Raw genomic sequence first — 14,094 nt, 5'->3', positions numbered from 1 at the left:
TACCCAGTCCCGGGGTGAAAGTCCTGTGTTGTTGACCCGTCCAACCCCCGCCACACACCCTCCTACGCGGATCTTCTGTGATCACGAAATAGGCTTTTTAAAATTCAACATCAACACACGAAATAACGATATTATGAATCTGTACACAATTCAATAGTAAATAACCTGACCATTCACAAACTGCCATGAGACTGGGCTGCACATCTCATCTTTTTAGCATCACTTCACCAGTTACCAGTAATTTTCAACGATTTCAAAATTCTGGTCCTTTATACATGAAGGCCATGCACATACTAGACTTTTCTTTAATTATTACTATTATTTTTACTTATTAATTGTTTTTATTTTATATACAATTTTTTAGATATTTATTTTTAATTTTGCGTCCTATACACAAATCACAATTGCATTGAAAATGAAAAAAAAATGCCATAAAAAGAGTTTTTGCAAACACACCACGCACGCACACACAAACCTCTACATGGTGAAAATCACATAGGCAAGCTTTAAAGACTCCACCTCCACATTACCACTATAACATGGGTCAGCTACTGTTAGTTTACTGAACAGAGCTTGCTATCACCAGCCAAGTATAAGACCCCCGAGTTCTCTCCTGTCTAGTATAGTAGACAGGAGAGTAAGCATAGTAATCCTATTCCTCAGTCATTATTTTAGTGATATCCAATGTGTAGTATATTGAAATATTGCATGCATTGTTTTACCTGATTCTGTGTCCATCCTTGGCCTTCTGTCCCTATTTATTTCCTTCCATACAGATGCCAGGCTATGGCATCTCCTGCTCCTGTGCTGGGCATAGGGACCTCGTGTCTCCATCCAGTGTTAGCTTCATTGGTACCCACAGCAGTGTGAAAAGGCTCACTTGTCCCTGGTTACAATCTGGTGGGGAAGGCTTTCGACATCGTCACAATGGAGCGGAAAGGGTGCCTATGTCATCGACACTGAAACATGGAATCTTGGCAATTGGCACTTGCAGGCTATACCACAAACTGCTACATGAATAGAGAGAGTCCAGAAGGTTCCAGCTGCCATGGTGGACGGGAGAACCCTCCCCAAGTGCAGTTTAAAGGTCTCCAGTACCCAGTATATTCTGTCGAAACTCTTGTCATGATTCTACATCATCTGTGTCCATGATGGAAAATTGGCCTTGAAATCCCTGTAACCTTCCGTCGCCACTGTTGGTGCTGGTTTAGGAGGTCTCACTCCAAGAAATCTACCTTGCCTGCAAAAGTAAAACAAGACCGCTACAGCTTCTTGAGCCATTCTGTCTACTGTAGCGTCCGAACGGTGAGTACTTTTATTGTGCCAAGATAGTTTGTCTTTACTCAATAACTTCATGCTTAAGTGACAAAATATGACATTACACTGTGTAAATACTGCAATCGCACGTAAATTATGTAGGATCTCTGTGTTTTGCAGCTCACAGAATGGCAACGAAACCCACTGAGTTATGACTTAAATCATCTGTGAACTCCCTTCCATCCTACTCACGTAAGACAGAGCCATCATATCGCAGTCTGATCGAACACATATGGTACACATTTCCTACACCAATTGTCCCTGGGAGGGGAAATAAAGCACCGCTCTCAGGACCTGCCAGACAACCATGAATGGACTGTGCCAGAAACGGAAGTCAAGACTGTTTGTCTCATCGAGGCCTCTGCTAGCTTTGCAAGTACTGCTAGCATTAAGGCCGAGTTCAAACACTGTCAGGAAAAGAAGAAGGAATCTAGGCTCTAATCAAAGTTTCAGCAGCACATTAATGACGTACCACAGAGATCATTGGTGGAAACCTCAACGAGCTGAGATCCCTCTTTGATGGCCAACCAACCCCTCTGTCTATGAGCACTGGCTTAGCGCACTGAAAACCACCCCTGATGTGGTCGCTACAATAAATCCCTGCACACCTTACTGCCAAGTGATCTATTGCCATAGATGGACTGACGCAAGAGGTGCAGAACGTACATCAATAAAAATGCAGTATTAAAAAATGCTCAGAAACGTGTAATCTTGGGCACAGATCCAGCCAAAAGAGATCCTTGTGCTTGTGTTTGCAACAGTACTCAGAATATCAAGTCAAACTCGTCCTGCTGGGAAGGTCTTCGCAACATTAAAGGTTTTCAATCTCTATGCAGAAGGTCTTTATGTGATGGTGGTCTCAAACAGATGGTTCAGTGGAGGTATTTACGGTGATAAGAACAAGCGTACTGCCATCATAAATAACATGGACAATCCTAAATGGCCAAGACATTTGAGTTTGGACCCATCGTCATTAACATGAAACACCACTTACCGTTTCAGATGTTTATGATGAGGACACTTACTGGAACAGTGATTGGCTTGGTGGGTGTTCATTTCATCGTGCGTAGGAGGAAAAGTGAGCGAAAAGCTGCATGTTAAAATCACGTACGTTCTTCTTCTCCTACATAGTAGAGTTGCGCACAAGTCTTGGTGGTGACGAATGTCAAGATACTTACCCTTCCCCCGATGAGTCCCTCTTTGGCACAAGGTCCTTCTACACTAGAAACGGGTCCTTCTGGAGAGAATAGGGAAGAGGAATGCTGAATCAGTCAGTCGGCTAAGACTTGAGTTGGGGGATGAGAGAATAGGTTTAAGTTCATGATTAAAATGCATGTAGTTCATTAATCTTCCCACCTGTTACTATTTCTTTATTTGACTTTGTTGACAACAATAATTACACTGTTTCAATTCAAAGTCAATTTTTTGTTCTCAATTCTCCAATATATTGAGAGAAGTGCTCTTTTCCTTCGGCGTTTTTATTGTTACTTACAAATTCTGCCAATAAAGCATCAACAAAGACACGCACCGGTGTCTGTCTGATTTTATGTATGACAAATCTGGTAATTTAATGGTTTACATGTTAAAATAAAGTGTATACCTCATAATTGTAGAAGCATGTATAGACTATCCACACACTTTAAGATGGATTTCAGTTTTCATCTCTGGAAACATTTTTCACTGTGCTACTTTCAGCTACACATTGAACTGGTACGTCTTCTCGTCTGAGGCTATAGGTGAAGCAGGAGGGTTCTGCTGGAGAGATTACACGATATAAGTGTAATTGCAACTTCAACTTTCCATGTCTTAGTGATACTGTAGCTCTTGAATTTAACAGTTTAACTTACACGCTACTGTGAAAAACGTTCTGATCACTAAAACATTATAATGTCAAATTTTTCTTCCCTAATTCCCAACATGTGGGACACAGGCCACTGTTTTTTTCTGGGTCATGCACTGTAGGGATAAGGGCCACTTCTGCAGTGTATTGCAATACAAAAAGTATTAATTAACACATAAGCATCATGTCACGGTGACCGATGCCTCATGACAGGCAGGAGAGTCCAAAAAATGTGCTGGAGTGGGAGGCACAAAACCCCAAACAAAGGACTGAAACCCATTTGAATGGGTTGGTAAAAAAGTACGGGTGACACACAAGAAAGGTCAAAAAGGGACAAACAGAAGAGTAAGAGTGAATTGTTTCATGGGCCTTAAATATCCCCAGATGGAGGGACGATTTATGTCCGTCCACATCACCAGTTTTCAGTGTTGGAGGGGCATTTCTGTGTGTGTGTTTGTGTGCTTGTGTGTTGTGTGTGTGTGTGTTTGTTGTGTGTGTGTGTGTGTGTGTGTGCGCTGTATGTGTGTGTGTGGTGTGTTGCGGAGCATGCGTGTGTGTGTGTGTATGTATGTACCACACTCTGAATAAACATTTATTTAAACGTAATAGGTTAACAGGGATAAACCACACACACACACACACCACACACCCACACACACACACAAGAAATTGTCCCACCCAATACCTATTTTCCATCAGTCTGTCTGTAGTCACCACCGTTTGAAAAAAAAAAAAATCAAAAAGTAGGAGTCATAAAGTTACATTTCTTGTTGTTTGCCAGTTGTCTCAGCTGTGCAACCAGGTTTTAGACAGACACAGACAGCCAACATATCCACCTCTGCCTACTCTCTTCTTCGCCAAAACGGGCTCCGTGATCTATGTAACTGTTGGAATTTGTAAATGGGGAAGTGAGAAGTGTTTGTGTGAACTGTGACTTTGAGCATCTCATTGACTTCCAAAAACGACGTTAAAAAAACATTGGTTTGTCTCAACTCAAGACATTATTTTTCGTTTGTTAACGAACATTCCGTGCAGCATCTCAAAAAGCATAACCACGATATCCATTATTTCTCAACTGTTTCAATTCAGATCAACTGTATTTGTTTATTCTAACCATGGCCAAAGGAGCGGAGCATATCCCAGCAGCAATGAATTAGAGGGGCCATGCACACTTTGCCCAGTCACCAGAATTCACAGTTAAAAGTACCCTGCCACGAAAACCGTCTTTACTTGCATTTTTTGAAATATGTCAGGTCCTATGGTGTTTTGGGTTACTGCTACCTCCTCTGTCAGCTCTAGCCATTGAAAGAAACAAGAGAGAAATCAGGCAATCACAACAGCTGGTCAGTCTGACACATGTTGCTTGAGCTCTTACTATTTGTGAGCTGGGCCCAGTTTGTATGGGTAAAGAACGCTGATAACCAGGCTCTCATTGGCTAGCTGTTAGCCAATCAGAGTCAAACAGATTAGCCCGTTAAATTAGATGAAAACAGCACAAATCGAGGTGCGTCTTCTTGCAAGATTTCTATACCACCTAGAATGGCTTGAAACTAACTAACCAAGGCTTTTTTCTTCTTTCTTCAAAAAAAATACAGAGTCCGTGGTAGAACTTCATACATTGCCACAAAGTAATGAAATACGCGTGGCAAGGCACCTTTAAAGTAAAATACACTCATATTTAGAATTAAAAAATGTTACAGTTCACCTGAATTGGAGTTCTTGGACTGTGGAGTGAAACCACACTAGGAAATGGGGCACAGTATTTCACCACAAAAAGATAACTAAAACATGATTAAACCTGATGGAGAGCAGCTGCCAAAGGATTACACTTTGAGCTTTCCGTTTTAATAGGGCTTTAACTTGTCAAAGCTTTGGTTTCCATACCATATCATTGTTTTCCAAATAGGCTACTATTGCATCCAGACCGTTTGTCAGCACTAGTTAAACCCCATGCGTCTAGTTTGAGTAGAGGCCTTGAAATTTGTATGATGTACACGGGCCATGTTCCTCATGCCAGCATCAGATATCAGCTCAACTAAAACATCGGTTCAATATTGGCATCTCAGTGCAAACCATTGGCTCCACCGCCACCACCAACCACTTGTCTGGATTTATCTCGCTGATGCTCGGGCGACACCCCGTCTATCTCCCTGTAGAGTCTATGTGATACAAGATTTATTTTTTTAACTATCACATATCATTGTTAATAATAACATTTACTTTACTTCATTCACGTGTCTTTTCTTATTGACCAACACCTAGCTCCCAGCCATGGGTTCCAACTCTGAACAAAACCTTTGTGGTTTGTAGATGTCTGATGGTGGTTAGCCAGCTAAGAGGACACATATAAATAAGGAGTAGTATTTTCCTCCTCTTTATAGCTGGCTGAGTCAGTGAAAGCAGTGACGAACTCATCAGTGTGTCAGTTGGGTGACTAACTTCATCAACACATCGCCCAGTTAAGTTGTCCTTTTTACTCTATAGTGTCTCTTATGGAGTCTACTGTTCTGTAAGTCTGCATTTCTGCTATAGTGCACACGATTTTCATGATATTTTGCTTTGTGTTGGTAAGTTGGGGTCTGGTTTTTCTTAATTCAAGAAATCAAGATCAGAAATTCAATTTCCATAGCCAGTCAATGGCACCATCTTCTGGGCAAAATCGGACCCCACATTTTGAGACTGGATTCAACCTAACGTGTGTGGTGTGTTTCTTGTTTAACTATATTCGTGGGGTCAAAATCCAGGAATACAGCACATTATGAGGTCCCGACAGCTTTGTGGGGCCAACATGGTGGTCCCCACAACTTTTAAAGGGTGTTTTTTAGAGTTAGACTGATGTTGGGGCTAAAATTAGGTAGTGGTTAGGTAAGGGTAAGGGCAAAGGTTAGGCATTTAGTTGGTTAGTGATGGAAAGGTCAGGGTAAGGGCTAGGGAATGCATTACTTCAAGGAATAGGTCCCCACAAAGTGGTGTGTGTGTGTGTGTGTCTATGTGTGAGCTTGTGTATGTATATTTACAGGTTGTAAGAGGAGGTTAAAAAAATAAAATAAAGTTAAGTAGCCCCCCTTTTCCTTAATTCCCATGTTGATCCCCCACCTGCTTGCTGATCTGGCTTTCACCTCTTGTGTATGAAATATCAACGTACTTTCTGAGAGGAAAGCATCTGGGACACTCACTGTGTTAATTTAGTAGAGCATAGCTCACTCCAACCACGGCTGAAACTGAAACAAGCTACACAACAACACAGCTAGTTTCCGTTGCAACAAGGGACGCAAAAAAAGAATATTGCTGGTTTTAACTTATTAATTTCACACAGTATTATAAGTTCACGAAATATTATACACAAACCAAAATAAGTTCTTAATGAACCTGGGGCTCTACCTGAGATGGGAGGTACTGTGCAATTCTCTCTTTCATAATTCCTTCACTTGTCACTCGACATCCGGCAAATTTTGAAAGAAAGCAATGGAAGACTGAGACAGAAAATTCATGATTTAATATCATCAAATCAGTCCTTTTTGGCAATCATACTGACTATTGGCATGGTTTGACTTTGGTTTCATGTGAACATTGAACGTCTGCTGAAATACACCATCCTCACTATGAAGCCTGGGGCCACAACAGCCGTGGGGCTGCTTTCTCTGTTTGCCGTTTGTGGAAGGTGGAGAGACAACAAATACAGCTAAATATGGAGATATTCTGGGGAAAGACACCTCTAAGCCGTCCGCATGACACCGTAGAAAACAGCTAGGATAAACTACCAATCAGTGTGCTAAAGCAGTCGTCAGGCAGTCAGTCAGTCAGGCAGTTGGGTTGAGGCCAGCTGGCGATGTTGAGATTAGCTTTGCAATGGATACTTTGCCACTATATGATAGTGCCTGCTTTTGCTTTTACACTGTTGCTTTTCATCGTTGTTTCCCGTTCATGTGCATCCCAACATCTTCTCTTCATTTATCAATTTGAGAGGCGGTTAATATGTTTTGTGGAACTTTCCTTATCCGGTTTTAAGCGTTTTGTTCTCTGTGACATGTATGTTAAAACCTGGAAAGAGTCGTACAGAACGCCTGCGCTCCCGCACCACTAGACTTACAACCACGCTTCAATACACCAGGCTGTTAGGATGCTGAACTCTCTCCCCCCTCTACCCTCAGTTCTAAACACCTGGACTTTGGACCAAAATGGCTGCTTGCCTTGCACTACTCCACTTGCACACTTGCACACTTTGCACACTTTGTTGTTGTCCTGTTGATCCTGAAAACACTTGGGAACACATTCCTGCTGCTCTACATACCGGCACCACTATGCATAACCGCCTGACTTTGCACATACATTGACTGTCTGACTGTAATGCATATTTGCACATTTTTTTAACTCAATTTTGCTGCTCTTATTTTCCTCATTGTATATATCTTCTTATTTTTACTTTTTATTTGTTTACTTGAATGTTTTTTTGTCTGGGGACCTAATTGGTTAAAATGTCTTGTTGTCACCGTGGGATAGAGGGAAACGCAATTTCGATTTCTTTGATGTTTTGACGTGTGAAGAATTGACAATAAATCAGACTTTGTACTTTGACACACACTTTGACTTGACACACATCTGCCATTAAAGCATTTTGCAGAAAGACAACACTGGTGTCCTGTCTGATTCATCCATCTCATCCAATCCATCTTCGTCTGCTTATCCTGTATCGGGTCGTGGGGGACAGCAGCTCCAGCAGGACCCCAGACTTCCTTTTTCCCGACCCCATCAAAACCGCTCCGACTGGGGGATCCCGAGGCGTTCCCAGGCCAGATTGGAGATATTATCTCTCCACCCAGTAATGGGTCTTCCCCGAGGGCCTCCTCCCAGCTGGACGTGCCTGGACACCTCCGAGGAAGGCGCCAGCTGATTGTATGTTGTAAAAATTGTTTGAAAAGCCTTTTATTTCACGTATTCATTTTGAACATGTTTCATTTTAAATACAACCGTAAACAATAAATGAACGGTAAATTATAAAATCCAAAATATACAGTATGTATTCTCACATAATAACTAAATTAATATAGTAGGATTTTCATTTTTCTGGTTCTTAAGCTTCCTATAATGCGTGAGCTGAATTGATTGCCGCCCATCTGAAGAGAGAGTGGTGTTAAGTAAGAGAGAGAACATATGTATGACATGATATGATCATAAATAGTTACTGTACTCATGACCACTGATATCTCTAGTATGAGTACATGAACATTAAGACTTGCAGCCCAGAAGAAATCATGTTAAAAATATCTAATGACCTGCCCTTAAACGAACAAATTGGGGTTCAGGTGTCCAATATATTAATTCCGGGTCCATATACATATACTACTTGATTAAACCCTTTTTATTACGGTATGATACAGGGACTGAAACTGATCTTGGTATCTGCTGAACACACCATGATGTTACTTAACAAAAGTCCCACACAACCAAAGGAGTGGTTGAAGGATGGAGGTAGGAGTAACTGGTAGTGCATTATGTCTTAGTTCATACGCAGGTACACTTCAGGGTACAACATATGCAACAGGTACCTCTACCCCTGATTCCCATGAAAATGCTGTTCCCTGTTTTTACTGAATCATAAACTACGTGGTTCCGGTCTTTTTGCAACTTGTCGACCTCATTGTTAGGGTAAAATATGGCCACAGGTAGTTCTTGAATAGCTTGTTGCCAGTGGTGATTATGAAGCTGTCTGCTCGACTTTCGCACAATTTCAGTCGAGTCTGTGTTGATATTTCTGTTGAGTGCCGGTAGAAACACATTTGAGTGAGTCTTTGCTCAGTGGATCTGGTGTGGGTGTGATCTGCTCTACCTCTGGAAAGGTCGGGGTACTGGGAAGGGAAAAAAAACGAAAAAAAAAAAAATAAAGAAAGATGAATTGTGAAGAGCATCTGTTCACTTTTTATTTGAGAACACTTGGAAATGTATTAGGTATTTGGCTGGAAATGATCTTTGGATGGCTGTGTGGTGCAAGCAATAATCTTTTATTGTCTGAACTGTAGCATGCATGATAATACCTTTGTCTTGTATAGACACTGTACTAAGGGTTCACTTTGTATGCAATCAATGTAATGCGTGCATGCATGTTTTTCATAGGCATTGTTTGTGTCTGCATGTATTTACACGAGCACAAATGTGCTCTAAAGATCCCAACCAATCACTTTTGCCTCTCTGTGCACGGCCACACCTGGCTCCCTGTGTTATAATAGACGTGGATCCATCCATTCCCTCGTGTCACCCAGCTCAAGTTCAGAACTTGTGTTCTGACACAAGGGAGAGAACACTCTCACAAAGCCCGACGACAGTGATAGCTGTGCTAAACTGCGCCACACAATCGTGGCTGTAATGTGTGGTATTTGTATTTATTTGTTGACTACTTAACAAATTTCAGAGTAACCTGATCAGTATATGGTTTAGGCTTAGTTTTGCCATCAACTATTTTTTCAGTCACTCATCCCCACTAGAAAATTGAGAATAATACAATCATTTTGGAATGCTTTCCATTGTTTGATTCTTACTTTTTTTAAACCTGTGTTGACCAAAATGATTTATTGTATGCATTATTAACGTTTGAGTCTTTCTTGTACAGACAAACAAGGATTCCAACTCATGTCTGTAGATTTACTTTTAGGCGCTACAGTGCAGAGCACCTCGCTGTTGTGAATACAGTATGTTCTATTTGTAGTCATTTCTGCATGGAACTCTTCCTCTCTGGTGGTAAATATTACATTATCTTAACATTCAGCGGTCCCAGATGATTGGTCCGAGTGGAGCAGATAAGGAAGGCTGGAACTCTTCATTCATGAACACATCAAAACTGCAAGGAGAAGCCCATCTGTTTTATTTTATACTCCTGTGTGTTGAACCTGACAAAACTCTTCATGATGTAATAATAGCACACATACAGCCACTTGCACACATACAGCACTATATAATATATATTAATATACATAGCAGCAAAATCACTCACACAGCAAATATAAATATAAAAATACTGAACAATATATATCTATATATATATTATATATATATATATCTTAATATATATATAGATATATATATATATACTATACTGTACATGAAATGTACCATGAAACCTAATATAAGATAATATTATAATATAGGAACAAAATGTAAGAACACATGTTTGAATATATACAAGCTGGAATACAAAAATGTGCAACTCATGTAAATAGTATGATCAAATTTAATAAACGCATTGGGCAGGTTCACTTCAGGTGCAGTCAATGTTACTATATGTATGTATGTAACATTGTACAAATGATTGTATATTTTAGTTATGTCTTCAATGTTGCCAAGTGTCCAACATTAATTATTAGAGCTAATTAATTCAAAGAAAGAGTGAGCTCTGTGCTGCGGACTTTGAGCAAGACTGGGTTTCATGTGATGGGGTTGAGAGGACAAGAAGGTATTTGTGTGTGGTTTGTGTGTGTGTGTCATCAAGCTTTGCATTGTATAGAGTAGCACCATTCATCGACGTACGCACCCTGTGTTTGTCATTGGCTGACAGGCTTAGCAAACACTAAAATATAAGCTGGTGGCGGGGCTTTGACCCAAATGCAGCGGAGACGGATCAGTGTAGGTTCAAAAGATTTAATAACAGAAAGAGTCCTGGACGAACAGGGTCAAATATTCCCAAAGATACAGAGGATACAAAACCCAGGAACAGGACAGTTGACACAGGCTAGGAACGGTGAAACAAATCAAATTACAAAGTCGGGAAAAACACAAGGCAGGAAGTAACACAAGACAAGACAAGGGGGAAAACAGACACCTACAAAATAAAACAGGAACACTACACCAGACACTCACAACTGTGACAGTAGCACCACATGGAAGTTAACTGTAGATGGATAGATAGATACTTTGTATCCCGAAGGAAATTTAGGCATTCAGCTAGCAGACATCATAACGAAACAAACACATATATCCCACATACCTAAGAATAAAAATAAAATTGAAAATGGAAAATCACTCATAGAATGCAATGACCATGGTAAGGTGAGATATTTTTGGTAGAGTTTTTGTGCATGATGATAATGCAAAAGTGAAAAAGAGTGAACAGTGCAGGGATTGAACACGCAGTGACTCATGATACAATATTGACTGTGCTATAAAAAATAAAAAACATAATAACCTATAAACTGACTGCCTGAATTGGAATTAACATTATGTAAACATGCGCAATTTAGTTTAAATTTTCTATTTTCTCCATAAATGTTGTACATGACAGTATTTTGTAACACGCTATTGAGTGATATTGACAGCCTGGTAAAATGAGTAAAAACCTTCCAGAACCCGGTTTGTCCCAAAGATTACACTAAACCGGAGTTTTCGATTACTATACCTAATAAAATACCAATCATAATACAGATTTTTGTGTGAAACATTTTGGAGCATAAACAAATGATGGCAGTGTAGTTTTTCTCTTTAGCTGTGTACAGTAATGCCACAAATTGATAAACAACTATGCATAGCGGCGATCCCAGCCGATATTTAATGCCTGTGGAGGCTGTCCTATCACGCCCGGCATGGATGGCAGGGTGTTCTCAACGCGGACAGAAAAAATCTTACGTCCTGGCATTGATTGTCTTGGGTGTTCCCCTTTATTATAAAGTGGAAACATGGTGCTTACCTAAACTAGTATTCGCCCAGTGCTGAAATAAAGTGTTGTGGCGTGCTCACGGCCCACGGTAAGAACCGTGTGTTCCCCGCTCCACACCTTTCCCTCTCTGATTAACCCACACTGTAAACCATACTATTCCCAGGCAATACTCCCCCAAGTGGCTAAAATAATAACAACTCAAAATGTGATACAAATGGCTCCTACAATGACAGGGATTAAATTAAACTTACGCAGGGAAATATACCATCCATTTGCAACGTGGAACCCGAGTGCCCGGACCTGCGAAACTCACTGCATAGGAGGCTGAAATCAGTGATGACCTCCAAGTGTCCGTCAGGAAACAAACTAATAATAAATGGATCAGGGCGCGAAAAGCAGAGTCCAGTATAGATAGATGATAGATACGTAAACAGATAGATATCTTTATGCTGACTGCATAATACCGGAAAGCAGAAGGAGCCACACTCAAAGTACTGAACGCCACCCCCTTTTGTATCCTCTTTTTCCCTCTCGCCTGCTATCAACAATGACCCCTTTAGCAGCACCACAGTCATTCAGACTCACCCCGCTCTTCAAAACAGGTCATCTTGGTTCTTTCACCTTACAATCTCCTTGGCTTGGCTTTATCCCCACCCACCCCATTCTTTCTCCTTCCTTGCCGCTAGAGAAAAGAGACAGAGGCGGGGGATTTGCCTCACGGTAGGTAGTGTTTTATGTGAAGCATATGAGAAAAGGAGCAGAAAGGAGAGAGGTTTTTTGTGAGCTTGGCAAAGGAGAGCCAGGAGCCCATTGAGGAGCAGTGGGTCTAGGGTTGGATATTTGTGTTGGAGGTAAGCCCTCCCAGCCCCAAAGGAGGGATTAGCTGTCATACAGGTTCCCATGGAACAACGGCGACGGTGGGAGGGCTTTTAGAGGTACCGGTTACCAACCCCTGTATGGACTGAAACCGCACGCATGTCGACACACATGCACATTATTAAACACATCGAAACAGCCACACACAACCCAACAATTTGTACATCATACACACCAGGTGGCCTAGCGTTGGTGACAGAAGTAGTACTCTGTTTGAAAACTTTGTTTTGAAACTAAATCCTTAGAAACGATACCGCTTCTGAGATTTGCATTTCACGTATGCTCCAACCGACTATGTTTTCTGAGCATCAACGGGATTGGTCGTCAGATTTAACTCGCCTACAAACGGAACTGCAAACTGAAAGACGAGAACTCTTCCGATAAACAAATCTATCACGGGGCCTACAGCTTCTGCTGCTATGCATATCAGGCTTCAAGAGTTAGTTATTAGTTAACAGCGGCGTCTTTTTCCTATTATGATGGATAAAAAATGCAAGTTGTTCAACTTCTTTTATCCAGCGAATAAGTATACTAAATAATAATATGTGTATGGTTTTCTATCTCACTGTACAGATTAATACGCGTTAATAATTACTGATGTGCAACTTACTGTGAAATTTTCTAAGTTAGAAAAAATTTGTCAGCTTCTGTCATATTACAAGTAGTGTATTCAACAGTATTTATGTTGTGTAAAATACAAAACTAACCACAACCATAAGATAAACAAAAGTAAAACCCAGTAGTTTACTATTTTAAAGTACTATAGTGGCTATATTGTGTTTTTTTTGTTTTTTACGTATGCTTTGACTACTGATAACTGTTAATATTGCTACTGTGAATCCTTGTAAGATTTTGTCTGTCGACAAGTTGTAAATGTAAACTTTACACGCATTCTACTGTAAAGCATATACAGTATGGTTACTGTGAAATCTCAAAGGATGACTGGAGATTTCACGCCATTATTTCAGGTTTTCATTATTAGATTTTTTCTGTACATTTTCTTGCATCCGCCTTTACACACTGACACATAAAACAAGCACTTATCTTCCTGATGAAGACGACATCTAAAGTGACCAAGTGAAATCAAAATTGATTAGGCTTGCTCTCTTGACCATTTCTATAGACTGTGTATCCAAAAAGTAATAGTAAAAAGTAAACAAAGTAAAAGGTAAAGTAAGTAATTTCTGTGTATTTCTCCTCCTAATTTTTACCTGCTGGCTCACCCCATTGACTGCTGCTGTAGAAGAGGGCCTGGCTCTAGCAGGGGTGGGGGTGGGTCATAATCACAGCGCTTTAACCAGGAATGCATGTCCATGTCTGCAAATATTAACGGCACCTGTGTTTCAATTAAAACCACAATTCTTTTTTTTCCAATTCTGACTATTGTTATTGGTGCCATAAACTTTTTGAAACTCTGACC

General features: G+C 40.5%; 1 pseudogene; it reads left to right on the top strand.

The window, feature by feature from the left end:
• The first annotated feature begins 1,481 nt into the window (after nucleotides 1–1,481).
• On the top strand, nucleotides 1,482–2,567 carry LOC116701475 (perforin-1-like; annotated as a pseudogene).
• The last annotated feature ends 11,527 nt before the right edge of the window (nucleotides 2,568–14,094 follow it).

This window comes from Etheostoma spectabile, chromosome 2 (assembly GCF_008692095.1).
Source record: "Etheostoma spectabile isolate EspeVRDwgs_2016 chromosome 2, UIUC_Espe_1.0, whole genome shotgun sequence".
NCBI lineage: Eukaryota > Metazoa > Chordata > Actinopteri > Perciformes > Percidae > Etheostoma > Etheostoma spectabile.
Note: the sequence above shows the minus strand (reverse complement) of the source record. Positions and strands in the feature narration are given on the sequence as shown.